We start from the raw sequence: 17,500 nt of genomic DNA on the forward strand, positions 1-17,500 counted from the left end.
CACACACACACACACACACACACACACACACACACACACACACACACATTTATATATATATATATATATATATATATATATATATAATATATGTATATATAATATATATATAATATTATATAAAATGTATATATAATATATGTATATATAATATATGTATATATAATATATATATATATATATATATATATATATATTTGCATCTCCATCTTTTATTATTTCTTTCTCCTTATCTTTCTCTCCCTTTACCTCTTCCTAATTTTTCCTTTAGTACTTTCTCTTTCATTGGCTCTTTATTTGATATCTTACTCTATATTTGGTCGTGAGGTCATACACAAACAAACCAGCACTGGTGATGATGTTCCTTAACGTACTCCATTGTACAATATTTTTGGTCCTCGATTATAGATGTTCTGAGTTACTCAGCAGTCTGACAGCTGAAAAAGTCAACCATTTCACAGAATATAGAGAACATTCTAATGTGTCCTCTCAGAGAAATGGCTGGGAAAGATTGATGATATTTGCTGACGTGGAGCCGCATTATTCTGGCTAGAAAATAGCAGTTTGTTGACTAATTCTTTATATAACCGTGTTTATAATAATTATTTTGTTATTGTTTATAACTTTTCATAAATCTGTTTCCCATCTCTTTTTTTCTGTATTTCTTTGTATTTTTCTGTATGATTCTTTTTCATGAAAAAGAGCAGTAAAATAATAAAGGACACAGAATGGAGTACAAGAATAAAAAGAGAATGGAAACGGAAAGAATGGAAAAAAGATGAAGCTAAGAGAGTAAGGGATTTGCTCGAGGGGGCAGGTTGCTGCGGCCGAAGCAGTCACCATTTGCCCTGTGTGCTTGAGAGATTGCTGGGTCAGGTAACTGTCACTCTTGGGAATTGGAGGGAAGTGCTGTACGCGAACTCGTAACCAAGAAAACGGGACCCACACGTGTCCGTTTGTGCCACTAGCACTCAACAAGGGATAAGATTTCGGAATTAGGAAAGAAAGCTAGAAGGGCAAATAAAAAGGAAAGATGGAGGTAAGGGAGGGAACAGTAATGAAATATATGAGGGAAAAATAAAATGGATAATAAAAAAAGTAAGAAAGGTGGCAATAAAGGAAGAGATAAAAAGGAAGTAAGAGAAAGGAAAAGAAGGGCAGGTAGAGAATTATAAGGGAAATTGTGAAGAGGGGAGTAGGGGTAGGTTCGAACAAGAGAAAGAGGTGAAGAAAAAGAATAGGAGGAGGGACTGGCAAAAAGAAGAAAGGAAAAGGGAAAGGGTGGAAATGGACAAGAAAACACAAGAAACATCAACAACGTAATGGCCGAAGCCAATCAAAAGTCTTGCATGTCCGAGGCGCTGAGCAGGAAGGAATGAAAATCAGAGGGAAAAGAACTGTTTCACAAATGAATTTCGTCTTACAAAAGAACAAGCTAGAGAACGATTTGGTCGAAGTCAGACAATGGCTGTGTTTCATAAGACGGTTGCGTCGGATAAGATGAAACCGTTACGACCGCTAGTGATATCTCGTTTCGAATATCGAAGCTCAAACACAACATCTTTAGTTTTCATCAAAGTACGATTAAAGTTGCCACATACAAGGCAACCGGAAATACTGCAGAAAGCATTATATTGATATTTCTCCGGACTTGTCAAAAAAGGGTGATGATGATGATGACGAAGACGACGACGACGACGACGACGACGACGACGAATGCGACGAATGCGACGAATGCGACGAAAGCGACGACGACAACGAAGACGACGAAGGCGACGACGACGAAGGCGACGACGACGACGAAGGCGATGACGACGACGACGAAGGCAACGACGACGGAGGCGACGACAACGAAGACGACGAAGGCGACGACGACGAAGGCGACGACGACGACGAAGGCGATGACGACGACGACGAAGGCAACGACGACGGAGGCGACGACGACGACGAAGGCGACGACGAAGGCGAGGACGATGGCGAGGATGCGACGAGGACGAGGACGACGACGAGGACGAGGACGACGACGAAGGCGACGACGACGACGAAGGCGACGAGGACGACGACGAAGGCGACGATGACGACGACGAAGGCGACGACGAAGGCGACGACGAAGGCGAGGATGCGACGAGGACGACGACGAGGACGACGAGGACGAGGACGAGGACGAAGACGAAGACGAAGACGAAGACGATGACGATGACGATGACGATGACGATGACGATGACGATGACGATGACGAAGACGACGACGACGACGAAGACGACGATGAAGACGACGACGAAGATGAAGATGTAGTAGTAGTAGTACAATAGTAGTAGTAGTAGTAGTAGTAGTAGTAGTAGGGCTCATTCACTCCTATAACCTTTACGGCTTCAGGTGGGATGGGTCCTAGAGCAAAGGCATTCTACGCTCGGCTGGCCTAGGTAATGGCTGAAAAGAAACAACAACCAAAAAGCAGCATTGTTTCATGGATGAGATGTAGACTGTCATTCTCACTCCTAAGATCAGCCCTCCTATGCCTGAGAGGTACCAGGTCCCCACCGCCCAAATCAACACATATACAAAACCTAGATTTTGAGCAGACGGTGGTTGACAGTAGGATAAATGAACTTTTGTACTAGGCATTATCAAAAATAAATAAATAAATAAATAGATAGATAAATAAAAGGGTCGTCGACCACAGTCATTGGCGGGAGAGGGGCCAATGAACTGTGTCTGTGGAAGACAGACCCTACTGCCTCCACCACACAGTTCCACTAGGATGGAGGTCGTACTTAATAGTAGTAGTAGTATACATAGAAAATGAAATATAAAACAAAAATAATTTTCCAAAACGAGAAAATTGTGACATTTTGTCAATAGATCCGGCGGACACCTGTAGATAGATTTAAGAAGGAAATAGGTAAGAAGTGTGATTAATAGAGTTAGTATCCATGTAGTGAACGCTGAAAATATTGGTTGTTTTAAGAGGTTAGATAAGTTTATGAAATGGGATGACAGGCGGAATTGGATGCGAAACTGCCTAGTATAGGCCTTATGGTCTCAAAGTCTCCTCCATTCTTATGCGCTCATGTTCTTGCGAGCCCTGTAGATCCGGTGGATTCCTGAAGGTCTGTTGGAGTCGTGTAGATTTGGTGGATTCCTACTGAAGAAGCCTGTGGCCGGAGGCCGCTAGAGGTCAAAGGCCGAGCACCCTGCGAAGCCGAAACCGACGCAACCGGTGGCTCGCTTGTATAGAAAGATTAATAAGATAACTTAGTAATACTTTTTGTATTACCAATTTATCTTGTTGACAAGATCAAAGGAGTAAAGTCTGTTTTGTTCGAGGTTTCTAAGAAGAATTCTAGGGATGTGGAATCAAGGCGTATAAGGCGTAATTGACTTTTCAACCTGTGTGTGAGAGTGTACTGGTTGATCTTCGACCCATGACGGGTACCTGCTAGTGATGCTCTACATGATGGAAGGAAGAGAGAAAAATTTCTTCTGCTTCCGATTTTCAAAACCCGACAGCTCCCTTACGTCTGCCTTGAGATGCAGTCCAAACGGGTCCAAGATATTTATAAATTTCAACTCCATTTCTTCTATCTTTTACATATGGAAAGCTGATAGCCTACTACTACTTTCAGCCAGTGATACAGGAACAATCCCATATTAATAACACAGACAACCCTTCAAAGTCTCTTCCAAGAGAGACCTATAGGAGAGCCCGAGGATCGTTGTCATTCAATGTGGGGCTGCGGTTTTCTAGTTAATGAAACTCGGGACAATTAGCATTATCATTATAGTTAACTATTTCACTTTAGAGGTGGTTTATTTAGGCTGAATAAAATAGTCTTGCGGCAGTCGGAATAAATGTATTAGTGAGTTAGCAGAGAACGGGTTAAATGGCTAAATCAAGAGTTCTAGTTTTGTGATCTTGAAGATTCGAAGAACTCGTGCTAGAAGATGGATAGAATGAACACGTGGCAGGCAGCAGCTACGGCTAATGGGGCATGAATTCAGTGCAAAAGCAAGCCTATTGTCTAGGTTGTTCCGCTGGGGGAAAAATGGGGGAAGGGTGAAGAAATGTCTAAAGTATGTCTTCATGATTATCTCAAATTAAAACTTTCAGCATGAACATGCATTTTGTAAATTCCGTTGTAGTAAACGCAGAGATTGTATTCAGAGAAAATTATTGTAATATTAAAATATATTGGTCTGAGTTCGAGCTTCGAAAGGATATTACTCTTGATAATACTCGTTATGATCAGGCTTATAATCGCGTGTCCGGTTTACCCTGTAAAATGGTTCGAAGATTAACGAGGATTGAAATAATCCGTTTTGGTTAAGCTTTGATAGTCTTTTAAGTCAGTTTGGAACTGTGTCGGTCACACCACTCACACGTTTCGAATCTCGAGGATGAGAATTTGATTTGTTTGATTTTTTCCTTTATTCATCTCAAGCAAAATCCGGCATTACTTCATTACAAAAAAACTTATGTATCCGAATTCATGTTTATTTGGTTTATTGATTAACCGTCCTCAAAAATGAAAGCTTTTATTTTTTACTAACGAGTTGAGATTACTTTTATTTTGATTCGTAGTAGGTCACCATTGCTTTCATCCATTTTTTTTTCGAATGCTTTAACCCATTCTGAAGCTATCAAGAGTTTATAATGACATATGATTTCGAGATTTCAACAGATTTTTTTAGGTTCAGTCTCTTTTGATAAAAATCTGTTAAATAAGTTTCACTTAATTTTTCTCAGAAACAAGTTCGGTCAAGTATGAGTAATCTACAGTATATGGATGGAGGGCTCAGACACTAAAAAGAAATACTTTCCAGGACCCAATCATAGGTTCATTCTCTTTGTAGATTCAGCTTTTTAACTCGGTGAGAAGCTTGAAGCTTCATACATTTTGTTTTGAGATTTTTTAATATTGTATATTTTGTTGAGGAATAGACATTTGGGAATGGATGCGAAGAGGAGACTGTATGAAGGAGTGATTGTGCCAACAGCACTGTATGGGGCAGAAACGTGGAACATAAGAGAAGAAGAGAGAAGGAGTTTGAATGTGTTTGAGATGAGGTGTCTGAGAAGTATGGTGGGGTTTACTAGGCTAGATAGAGTGAGAAATGAGGAGGTGAGGAGGAGAACAGGGGTGAAAAAGGATTTGGGAGATAGGGTTGATGAAAGAATATTAGGATGGTTTGGACACATGGAAAGAATGAGTGAAGAAAGACTAGTAAAAGAGGTATGGAAGGCAGATGTGGAGGGAGTGAACATGAGGGGACGTCCTAGGATGAGGTGGATGGATGGGGTGAAGGGGGCTTTGGGGAAGAGGGGAATGTCTGTTGAGGAAGGAAGGGAGAGGACGGAAGACAGAGGTGAGTGGAGAATGGTTGTATATGGATGATGTTGTGATTGCATGAGGAGGAATGGGCGGGGGGGCGGGGGTGGGGTAGTATGTGTGAGTAAATTTTGACGCAGCCCGAAGGGATTTCTCCCCGTCCTCGCCTTATATGCAAAGGGGGACGGAGAGGGGGGGTCGCCGATTAAATGAAGCGGCCTCGCTGTGGATGTACTGTGTCTTGCGACACTGCTTCTGACCCAGGGCGGTGGGCAGGGTGCAGGGATGACCCGTCATCCAGGAGGTGCTCAGATGAGAGGAAGGGTGGGAGGGGTGTGAAGGGTATTTAGGGATGAAATGGGTGGGAGTGTTTTTATGCCTTTCCCTTTTTGGCTACCTCCCTTGGAAGGGGGAAAAAGCCTTGGTATATGTATGTATGTATATTTTGTTTTCGAGTTTAGTGAGAGGAGGAATTTGATCTCTAAGTGAGTCTTGGACGATCAACAACACTCGCACCTAGCCTATTCATCGGCTCAATAAAAGCGTGAGACATTAATCAGAGCAGAAACCATAGAGTAGTTTATTGAAGCAGATGAATAGAAAGACCTCAGAGAAGGACCGAGGGAGACGTAGAGAGAAATGGAAAGGAAGACGGAGAGAGAGACGCGGAAGATGATGTAGAAGATGACGCGAAGGAAGACGGAGAGGAAGCTGCGGAGGGGAACGGGGAAGGAGGGAAGGAGGAAGGGAGGGAGGAAGAGAGGGAGGGAAGGAAGGAGGGAGTGAGGGAGGGAAGGAGGGAGGGAGGGAAAGAGGGAGGGAGGGAAGGAGGGAGAGGGGGAAGGGAGGAAGGAGGGAGGGAAGGAAGGAAGGAAGGGAGGAGGAAGGAAATGAAGGAGGGGGAGGAAGGAAGAAGGGAAGGAGAAAAGGAGGGAGGGAAGGAAGGAGAGAGGGAAGGAAGGAGGGAGAGAAGGAAGGAGGGAGAGAAGGGGGAGGGGAGGAAAGAGAGAGGCAGGGAAGGAAGGAGAGAGAGAGGGAAAGAGGGAGCGAGGGAAGGAGGGAGGGAGGGGAGGAGGGAGGGAGGGGAGGAGGGAGGGAGGGGAGGAGGGAGGGAGGGGAGGAGGGAGGGAGGGAAGGAGGGAGGGAGGGAGGGAGGGAGGGAGGGAAGGAGGGAGGGAGGGAAGGAGGGAGGGAGGGAGGGAAGGAGAGAGGGAGGGAGGGAGGGAAGGAGGGAGGGAGGGAAGGAGAGAGGGAGGGAAGGAGGGAGGGAGGGAAGGAGGGAGGGAGGGAAGGAGGGAGGGAGGGAAGGAGGGAGGGAGGGAAGGAGGGAGGGAGGGAAGGAGGGAGGGAAGGAGGGAGGGAAGGAAAAGGGGAGAGGAGGAGGGAGGGAGGAAGGGAAGAAAGGAGGGAGGTAAGGAAGGAAGGAGGAAGGGAAGAAAAGGGGGTAGGGAAGAAAAGGGGGTAGGGAAGAAAGGAGTGGGGGGAAGGAAGGAGTGGGGGAAAAAGGAGAGGAGGAAGAAAAGAAGGAAGGAGGGAAGAAAGGAAAGAAGGAGTGAAGAAAGGAAGGAGGGAGTGAAGAAAGAAAGGAGGGAGTGAAGAAAGGAAGGAGGGAGGGAAGAAAGGAAGGAGGGAGGGAAGAAAGGAAGGAGGGAGGGAAGAAAGGAAGGAGGGAGGGAAGAAAGGAGGGAGAGTAGTGTGAGGGAAGAGGGGAGGGAGGAGGAGGGAGGAAGGAAGGGGAGGGGGGAAGGAGGAGAAGGGAGAAGGAGGTAGGGAAGGAGGGAGGTAGGGAAGGAGGAAGGGAGGGAAGGAAGGAGGGAGGGAGGAAGGAAAAAGGAAGGAAAGTAACATTGTCGGCCAAAATTGCAAGACTTGTGATTAAAAAATTGAGTAAATAAAGAAAGAGGAATAATCCAATTCATCCAGGGCGCAGGCATCCCTTGGCTTTTGATTGCAGCGGATATTGCTTGAAGGAACATTTTTCGCTCTTGATTAACTATTTCTCAGATATTGAGCAGATAATGATGATGATGTGCAGAAAAGGGAGGGTATAGCTGTATTTTTGCATGGTTTATATATATATATATATATATATATATATATATATAGTATATATACAGTATATATATATATATATATATTCTTCAGGTACGTTATTTTTTATTTTATTTACTTGCTTATCTATTTTTTTTATTTATCTATATAATTGTTTGTTTGTTTATTTACTTGTTTATCTATTAATTTACTTACCTATTCATTCATTTATTCATTTATTTATTTGTTCATTTGTATTTATTTATTATTTATTTGTTTATATATTTGTTTTTTATTAAATTGTTTATTTACCAATATATTTCCTTCGTTTTCTTTTTATCTATACATTTTTGTTTATTTATCCATTTATTTATTAGTTTTTCTTTTACGAGAGCAGAAGTTAAGATACAAGTGTTTAGGCTATTTCATATATACATTGATATATTTGTATTTTTAGATCGTACGTATTTAGATATTAGTATGTATATATTTGCAATTCTTATCCACTTCTTCATTTATTTGTTCACTAACATAGGAATTTATTTATATGCTAATCCTCAATTATTCGTTTAGTATTTTGTAATTGTGTTTCTTATGTATGGGTAGATTCCAACTGTTCTTGGTAGACGCGAGAAGAGAGACGAGGAGGGAGACGTATGTGGCTGCGTGGCGGACCTAATCTGAGGTGTTGGTTGTCTATAGTGAATGTGTACTCGCGTGTATGCGTGTGTATATGTGTGTGTGTAAACACTATCTGCGCATCTGCATACATGTATGGTTGTGTGATGGGCAAATCCAGAAGCTTCTTGGGAATACCTTCTGGACAGCGTCAATATCTTACGCTGTTTTACCTTTCAAATGTGTCTTTCATCGTGCTTGCTTTTGTATTGGAGCTCTTGTCTAAGTCAAACATGACAATAAAATTTGTCTTACACATTTGTAAGTTTGTCTAGTCAGTTGACACATTATCAACAGTGAATCGCAATATGTCAGAAAGAATGTACCCAATGAACACACAGCTCGCTTTCTTTATTGTTTCTATGATATTTGTCATTTCATACTTCTGTTGTAACCTAAATTGACCAAAAAACCTGCAAATAAACACATGAAATTGACATACGAGATTCAGACAAAACAGTAACTTGCAACAACAATATATAATTGAAGTTGGAGAGAAAATATAGTTGTATATAAGCGTATATGAAAAATAATATAAGTAAAAACAAACTATTTGAATGATCTACTTTCTAAACATGGGCACATAGGGTCTCTATATGTATTTTGTGTGCTCAAAAACACACACACACACATACACACACACATACACACACACACACACTCACACACACACACACACACACACACACACACACACACACACACACACACACACACACACACACACACACACACACACACACACACACACACACACACACACACACACACACACGCACAAATGCACACGCATGAACGCACACAATCACACATAAGCGCACACACTCCCACATAGGTGCACGCAATCTCACATAAACGCACGCAAGCAAACACGAGCACATACAAACGCACATGAAAACACACAAATGCACACGAACACATACGAACACACACGAACGCACGCACACGCACATAAATACACACGAATACACGAACGCACACAAGCGCACACAAATGCAATCAAATGCACACAAACACATACAAACGCATACAAACGCATACAAACGCACACAAACGCATACAAACACGTACACGTACATGCATACGGATGCGCACAGACACAAACAAGGTGTGTGTGTGTGTGTGTGTGTGTGTGTGTGTGTGTGTGTGTGTGTGTGTGTGTGTGTGTGTGTGTATAAGTGTAAGTGTAAGTGTTTTAAGTGAGCTGCCATACATGCATGTGAATGTCTATGTTTGCAGAAATATCTTTTTTCCACATCTCACAGATTTGTATTATTATACGTGTAAGAAGTTATGTATAGTGTCGGTTTTCACTGACTTAACTATTGTATAGTTTACACTTCCTGAGCCACTGACTGAAGCAAATTATATCTATTCAATCAAAGGTATCTCGTGTCGTGGGTTTCCTGTTGTGATGTGACATGTATTCAGCTAACAGGAAGCTATGGTAAAACAAAGCTGCCATTGGCTTGCAGGGAGAGTTATATCATACGGGATTGTTCATCTCTATTGCTCTGAATTCGGAGGAATTTCCTTATCTCCTTTTTCTGCGAATATTCTTATTGGTCTTACGTTGTTATTGATTTTATTTTTGTTCAATCTTATCTGAGTTTCTACTTTATCCTTGCTTCTCTTTATTCGTTCCAATGATAACATTTCTTAGCCTTTGATTGTAAATATTTACCCCCTATTAGATTCTTTTTACATTTGCTTCTTATTTTTCTTTCACCTACACTTTGCCCTCACCTCACTCATTCCAAACCTTTTGCCTCCGTTCTTCCCCTCAGCCTGGAGGCATTGATGGACGTCGGAGAGAATCTCCTTCCTCCGGCCATGAACCTCCTCAGTAAGAGCCAAATTCTCGAGCGCAGCATCGAATGCCTTACGTACGAAGATGCATTCCAATAATCGCGTTTTAAAATATAAAGTTACTGTTGTATTACTCTTTCACTGAGTAATAATAAACATAGACAAAGTGATCAAGCCAGTCCACAGAATTCGTGGGTCACTCAGCTACAACTACAAAATAAATATACAATAATCAAGACGACGAGGCCGGCATTCTCGTATACCCACTCGCACCTATGATGGCTACGTAGGTGTCATTATATGAAAGGTAAATGCACTTTAATCTGGAGGTGACCTGAGGGCCTGGCGTATGGTTTACGCAATGGGCACAAAATTTCTCGATGAATTCAATTTGTTTCCCTATTAACAATGTGGGAGCTGACAGCTGACGACTGAATGTTATTTTTTCTCAAGCAATAACATAAAACATACATATACTAAGGCTTTTTCCCCCTTACTAGAGAGGTAGCCAAAAAGGAAAAGGCATAAAAGCATTCCCACCCATTCCATCCCTGAAAACACTACACACCCCTTCACCCTCCCTCCCCTCTTAGCACCTCCTAGATGACGGGTCATCCCTGCACCCTGTCCACTGCCCTGGATCAGAAGCAGTGTCGCAAGACACAGCACATCCACAGCAAGGCCGCTTCATTAGATCGGCGACCCCCCCTCTCCGTCCCCCCATATAAAGGAGAGTGTGTGTGTGTGTGTGTGTGTGTGTGTGTGTGTGTGTGTGTGTGTGTGTGTGTGTGTGTGTGTGTGTGTGTGTGTGTGTGTGTGTGTGTGTGTGTGTGTGTGTGTGTGTGTGTGCGCGCGCGCGTGCACGAGCATTATTGCTAGCTGCTCTGGGGATGTGAATCGTTGAAATATATGGTAATAATTATGATATTTTCACCTACCTCCTACTTCTTCGTTTCATCTCGGTTTTCTCACAATATATGACCATTTCCCTTTTCGTTCAACTCATTATTTCGCTCCATTTACCTCCATCCCCGAATCCTGGCCCCCTTTAACAACATCACTGTTTTCTACATTATGTCTATTCATAACTCGTTTGCTGGTCTCCCCTTCCTTAATTGCTAGTTTAATTATATTGCTTTATATCTATTCCGATCTACATCCCGCTTATTGTCCTTTTTCTCTTCTCTTTTCTCATCCGTCCCAACTACATCATCTCAATTGCATCAATTGCTCTCCCTCCCTTCTGTCCTTCTCCCTTATTCTAACTCAGTGTCTAATATTTCAACCTCTTCTCCCTACGCCCTCCCTCATATCCCTCGTCTCCCCTCACTCCCGTCACTCCCCTCACTCTACTCCTCTAGTCTCCCCTCGTCTCCTCTCACTCTTCCCTTCCCCCCCTCTTCCCTTCCCTCCCCTCTTCCCGGCCATCCCCTCTTCCCGTTCATCTCCTCTTTCCAACCCTCCCTCTTCCCGAACCTCCCCTCTTCCCGTCCCTTCCCTCTTCCCGGCCATCCCCTCTTCCATGACCTTCAGTCTTCTCTGACCTGCAGTCTTCCCTGACCTCACGTCTTCCCTGACCTCACGTCTTCCTTGGCCTCCCGTTTTTCCTTACCTCCCCTCTTTCCTGACCTCCCCTCTTCCCGGCCAAACCCTCTTCCCGCCCCTCCCCTTTTTCCGGCCCTCACCTCTTTCCGTCACCCCACTCTTCTTGGTCCTCCCCTCTTCCCGGTCCCCCATTCTTCCCGGTCCTCCCCTCTTTTCGCCCCTCCCCTCTTCCCGGCCCTCCACTCTTCCCGGCCCTCCATTCTTCTAAGCCCTCCACTCTTTCCGGCCCTCCCCTTTTCCGGGCCTTCCCCTCTTCCCGGCCATCCCCTCTTCTCGGCCCTCCCCTCTTCTTGGCCCTCCCCTCTTCCCGGGTCTTCCCTTTTCACGGCCCTCCCTTCTTCCCGGCCCTCTAATTTTTTCGATCCTCCCCTCTTCCCGACCCTCCGCTGTTACCAGCCATACCCTTTCCTAACCTACCCTACTACATGACTTCCCCTATTCCCGGCCCTCCCATCTTCCCGGCCCTCCCATCTTCCCGGCCCTCCCCTCTTCCCGGCCCTCCCCTCTTCCCGGCCCTCCCCTTTCCCCAGCCCTCCCCTCTTCCCGGCCCTCCCCTCTTCCCGGCCCTCCCCTCTTACCCGGCCCTCCCCTCTTCCCGGTCTTCCACTCTTCCTGATCCTCCCCCTTCTCGGCCCTACCCTCTTTCCAGCCCTGCCCTCTTCCGGCCCTCCCCTTTTCCCGGCCCTCCCCTGTTTATAGCCCTAAAGTCTTTCCGGCCCTCCATTCTTCCCGGCCCTCCATTCTTCCCGGCCCTCCCGTCTTCGCTGACCTTCCCTCTTTCCTGACCTTCCCTCTTTCCTGACCTTCCCTCTTTCCTGTCCTACCCTCTTTCCTGACCTCCCCTCTTCCCGGTCCTCCCCTCTTCCCGGTCCTCCCCTCTTCCCGGTCCTCCCCTCTTCCCGGTCCTCCCCTCTTCCCGGTCCTCCCCTCTTCCCTGTCCTCTCCTCTTCCCTATCCTCCCCTCTTCCCTACTCTCCCCTTTTACCGGCCCTCCCCTCTTCAAGGCCTTCCCCTCTTCCAGGCCCTCCTCTCTTTCCGACCCTCTTCTCTTCCCTGCCCTCCCTCCTTGGCCCTCCCCTCTTCCCGGTCGTTCCTACATCCCAGCCGTTACTACTTCCCGGCGCTCCCTCCTTCCCGGCCCTACCCTCTTCCCGGCCCTCCCCTCTTCCCTGCCCTCTCGTTTTCCCCGCCCTCCCCTCTCCCCTCCCCTCCCCTCTTCCCGGCCCTTCCCTTTTTCACGGCCCTCCCCTCTTTTCGGCTCTCCCCTCTTTCCGGCTCTCCCCTCTTCCCGGTCCTCCCCAATTCCAATCCTCCTCTACCCCCCCCCCCCCTTTCCTGGGCCTACACTCCTACCGGTCGTCCCAACCGGCCTTCTCCTCTTCCCGGCCCTCCCATCTTCAAGGCCTTTCCCTCTTCCCGGCCCTCTCTTCCCGGCCCTACTTTCTTCCCTACCCTCCCTCCTTGGCCCTCCCCTCTTCCCCGTCGTTCCTACATCCCGGCCGTTCCTACTTCCCGGCCCTCCCTTCTTCCCGACCCTACCCTCTTCCCGGGCCCCCCCCCCTCTTCCGGCCCTCCCCTCTTCCGGCCATCCCCTTTTCCCGGCCCTCCCCTGTTCATAGCTCTACAGTCTTCCCGGCCCGCCATTCTTCCCGGCCTTCCACTCGTCCCGGCCTTACCCTCTTACCGGCTCTCCCCTGTTCCCGGCCTTTCCCTCTTCCCGTCACTGTCCTCTTCCCTGACCTCCACTCGTACCGAACATTCAATCCCGGTAATCTCCCCTTTCCTGCCCTCACCTCTTCCCGGCCCTCACCTCTTCCCGGCCCTCACCTCTTCCCGGCCCTCACCTCTTCCCGGCCCTCACCTCTTCCCGGCCCTCACCTCTTCCCGGCCACCCCCTCTTCCCGGTCCTCCCCTCTTCCCGGCCCTCCCCTCTTCCCGGCCCTCCCCTCTTCCCGGCCCTCCCCTCTTCCCGGCCCTCCCCTCTCCCCGGTACTCCCCTCTTCCCTGCCCTCCCCTCTTCCCGGCCCTCTCTTCTTCCGACCCCTCCCCGATTCCCTACTCTCCCCTTTTACCGGACACTCCTCTTCCCGGTCGTTCCTACATCCCAGCCGTTTCTTCTTCCCGACCCTCCCTTCTTCCCTGCCCTACCCTCTTCCCTGCCCTACCCTCTTCCCGGACCTCCCCTCTTCCCTGCTCTCTCCTCTTCCCTGCCCTCTCCTCTTCCCTGCCCTCCCCCTCAGCCCTCCCCCTCTTCCCGACCATTCCATTTTCACGGCCCTCCCCTCTTTCCGGCTCTCTCCTCTTTCCGGCTCTCCCCTCTTCCCAGTCCTCCCCCATTCCAATCCTCTTCTACCCCCCCCCCCTTTTCCTGGGGCTCCCCTCCTACCGGATGTCACAACCGGCCCTCTCCTCTTCCCGGACCTCCCTTCTTCCCGGACTTCTCCTCTTCCCGGACCTCCCCTCTTCCCACCCCTCTCCTTTTCCTTGCCCTCCCCTCTTCCCTGCCCTCCCCTCTTCCCTGCCCTCCCCCTTGTCCCGCACTTACCCTCCTGCCGGCTCTCCCCTCTTCCCGGCCCTCACCTCTTCTCGTCACTCTCCTCTTCCCTGACCTCCACTCGTACCGGGCCTTCAATCCCGGCAATCTCCTCTTCCCGGCCCTCACTTCTTTCCGACCCTCCCCTCTTCCCGGCCGTCCCCTCTTCACGGGTGTCCCCTCTTCACGGCCGTCCCCTCTTCACGACCGTCCCCTCTTCACGACCGTCCCCTCTTCCCGGCCCTCCCCTCTTCCCGGCCCTCCCCTCCTCCCGGCCCTCCCCTCTTCTCGGCCCTCCCCTCTTTCCAACCCTCCCATCTCCCCGGTCCTCCCCTCTCCCCTGCCCTCCCGTCTCCCCTGCCCTCCCGTCTCCCCGGCCCTCCTTCTTCCCGGCCCTCCTTCTTCCCGGCCCTCCTTCTTCCCGGCCCTCCTTCTTCCCGGCCCTCCTTCTTCCCGGCCCTCCTTCTTCCCGGCCCTCCTCTCTTCTACCCCTCTTCCTGGCTCTCCCCTCTTCACGGCCCTCTCGTCTTCCCGACACTCCCTTCTTACCGAATCTACAATCTTCCCGGCCCTCCCCTCTTCCCGGCCCTCCCCTCTTGCCGGTCCTCCCCTCTTCCCGGCCCTCCCCTCTTGCCGGTCCTCCCCTCTTCCCGGTGGTGGTGGCGGTGGCGGTGGCGGTGGCGGTGGCGGTGGCGGTGGCGGTGGCGGTGGCGGTGGCGGTGGCGGTGGCGGTGGCGGTGGCGGTGGCGGTGGCGGTGGCGGTGGCGGTGGCGGTGGCGGTGGCGGTGGCGGTGGCGGTGGCGGTGGCGGTGGCGGTGGTGGTGGCGGTGGTGGTGGTGGTGGCAAGAAGGAAGAAAGAAGAAATGGAGAGAGGAGGAGTCTCAGAAAGTGAGTTGGTGAAGAGAGGTCTATGATCCTTTAAATATATAACTATTTTATCTTTTATTGATTCGATGCTGTCTTAATGTATTTTCTTGTTTCTTTGCCTTTACCTATTTGTATTTTTCTCTTTGCTTCTTTGTCTCTTTGTCTCGTTGCCTCTTTGTATTTTTCTCTTTGCTACTATGCCTCTTTGTCTCGTTGTCTCTTTGCATCCTTGTCTGTCTGTCTCTTTGTCGTTTTGTCCGACTCTGTCTTTTTATTTGTCTTATTGTCTTATTGACTTATTCTCTCTATGTCTCTTTCTCGCTCTGTTTCTTTGTATATTTGTCTTTTTGTCTGTATTGTCTTATCTCTTTGTCTACCTTTGTCTTTTTGTCTTTACGTATGTTTTTGTCCGCCGGTGCTTAAAACTTTCTCTTTGTCTCTTTGTCTTTGCCTTTGTCTCCGGTTCTTTGCCTCTGTTTCTCTTTGTATCTTTTCCTTTGTTTCTTTTTGTACTTTGTATCTTTGCATAATTTTCTTTGCTCTTTTTTCCATAAGTTATATTTTCTCTTGTTCTTCCTTACTTCCCTTTTTTTTTTTTTTTTTTTTTTTTTTTTCCCTGGCATCACTTTTGAGTAGTAACGATTGTGTTTATCATAGTCTGGTATCACAACCATTATTACAGACAAGAGAAACGCAGCATTCTTTTGTGATTGGAGACTCATCTCCACTCAAAGAAGAATACTGATCAATCTCAACCTCTACTGTTCCTCCTGTATACTGCTATCCTTCACTCTCACCCTGACTATATATGCGACTTCATCTCTTCGTGGTGACAGTGTCCCCAAGGACGAAATGAAATGCTTCCATAAACACTCCCATTTCTCTTGTTTTTACCATCATATTCCGTAATAAGATTAACAACAGTCTCTCAAAGATTAAGCGGTGGGGAGTTCTTTCTTCAACTAGATAAAATAGACTGGGAGGCACCGGGTTAAAATATGACACAAAAATCCAGGTATAAGTACTGATTTTAGGAATTAAGCGTTTGCATATTGTGTATATGCACATTTATAAACGAAATGGTATAGACTTAATCTAAATAGAAAAAGTGTACGTTGTTCCTTCATAATCCCAATAGCTCCTACAACAGGCAGTTAAAGGATACAGAAAGATAGATAATCCCAATTTTATTTAGGCACTGAATAGAAAATAAAATGAATGAAGAAGCAAAATAGGGAAAATCTAAAAGGAGAAGAGAATGGAAGGAAATTGAAACAAAGGAGGGTCAAAAGAAGAGAGCTGCTGGTGGTCTCGATAGGGAAGGGAGATAAGAAAGAGGAAAGAGAGAAAGGAAAATGGAGAAGAAAGTTTCAGAAGATGAGATGATGGTGGAGAAAATGAAAGAGGACAAAAATATTTAAAGAAATTGAGGAAAACGAGTCATTACAGTAAAATGAAAAGAGGAGGAGTAATAAAAAAAGAAGAGTATGAACAGAAGATTTGGTAGAATAATAAAGAAAATGAAAACGCTAACAAAAAAGAAAATATAAGAAACAGTAGAAAAACAACGACGACGATAAAAAAGGAACAGAGTGAAGTAGGCAGAAGAACAAGAATATGAATTAACATCAGGAAATGGCGACAAAAGTGAAAAAATAAAAATAGAATATTTGAGATGAGTAAAATAAAAAATGAAGACTGCTTATTCAGGAGAAGGCCTAAAAGCCCTAAGTAGTGGTTAGGAAAAGAGGGCGGAGGCAGTTAAGGAAGAAGTGGAGAACGAGGAGGTGGAAAAGAGGGAAGGGAAAAGGAGATTGGATAGCCTGAAAAAAAAAAACAATAAGGGGTAGAGGAAAAGGGAATGAAAGAGAGAGGCAGAGGAAATAAAGGGAGAGACAGGGAAGGAAGGAGAGGGGGAGGGGATAGTGAGGGAAGGAAAAGAAAAAGAACAGGTGGAGAAAGGTAGACAGGTTGAGAGGACAGGAGAAAAAGTGAAAGGGAGAGTAGAAATAAGTAAGTTGGAAACAAAAGAAAAATAACGACATGGCGAAGGAAAGGGAGAGAAAGGGACTGAAAGGGAAATGGAGGAATAAGAAAGGGAGAGGAAGAAGAAAGGGAAAGAAGAGGATGAGAAAGGAAGAGATGAATGAGAAAAATGAATGTGAGTGATGAAAACAGTAGACGGAATAGAATTGGAAAAGGTAAAGGATGGGAGAGGGAAAAATACAAGAAGAGAAAGAGGAAGAAAAGGGAAAGGTTAAAAGATAGCGGAAGAGGAGGAAGTAAGAAGGGAGGAGAAAGAGGAGGAGGGAGGAAAGAAAATGAGATTGGGAGGGAGGGATAAGAAAAATCATGGTAAGAAGGAAGAAAGAAGAAATGGAGAGGAGGAGGAGTCTCAGAAAGTGAGTTGGTGAAGAGAGGAAGAGAAGAATGAAAAAAAATGTATGTGACGGAAGAAAAAAAAAAGGTAAGAGGGAACGTAATTGGAAAATGTAAAGGAGGGGAGAGGGAAAACATAGGTTGAGAGAAAAAGGAAGAAAAGGGAAAGGTTAGAAGATGGCGGAAGAAGAGGAAGTAAGAAGGAAGGTGAAAGAGGAGGGAGGGAAGAAAATGAGACTGGGAGGGAGGAACAACAAAAAGAATGATA

Source organism: Oratosquilla oratoria, chromosome 4 (assembly GCF_046742065.1).
Source record: "Oratosquilla oratoria isolate Oo_2021 chromosome 4, ASM4674206v1, whole genome shotgun sequence".
Classification (NCBI taxonomy): domain Eukaryota; kingdom Metazoa; phylum Arthropoda; class Malacostraca; order Stomatopoda; family Squillidae; genus Oratosquilla; species Oratosquilla oratoria.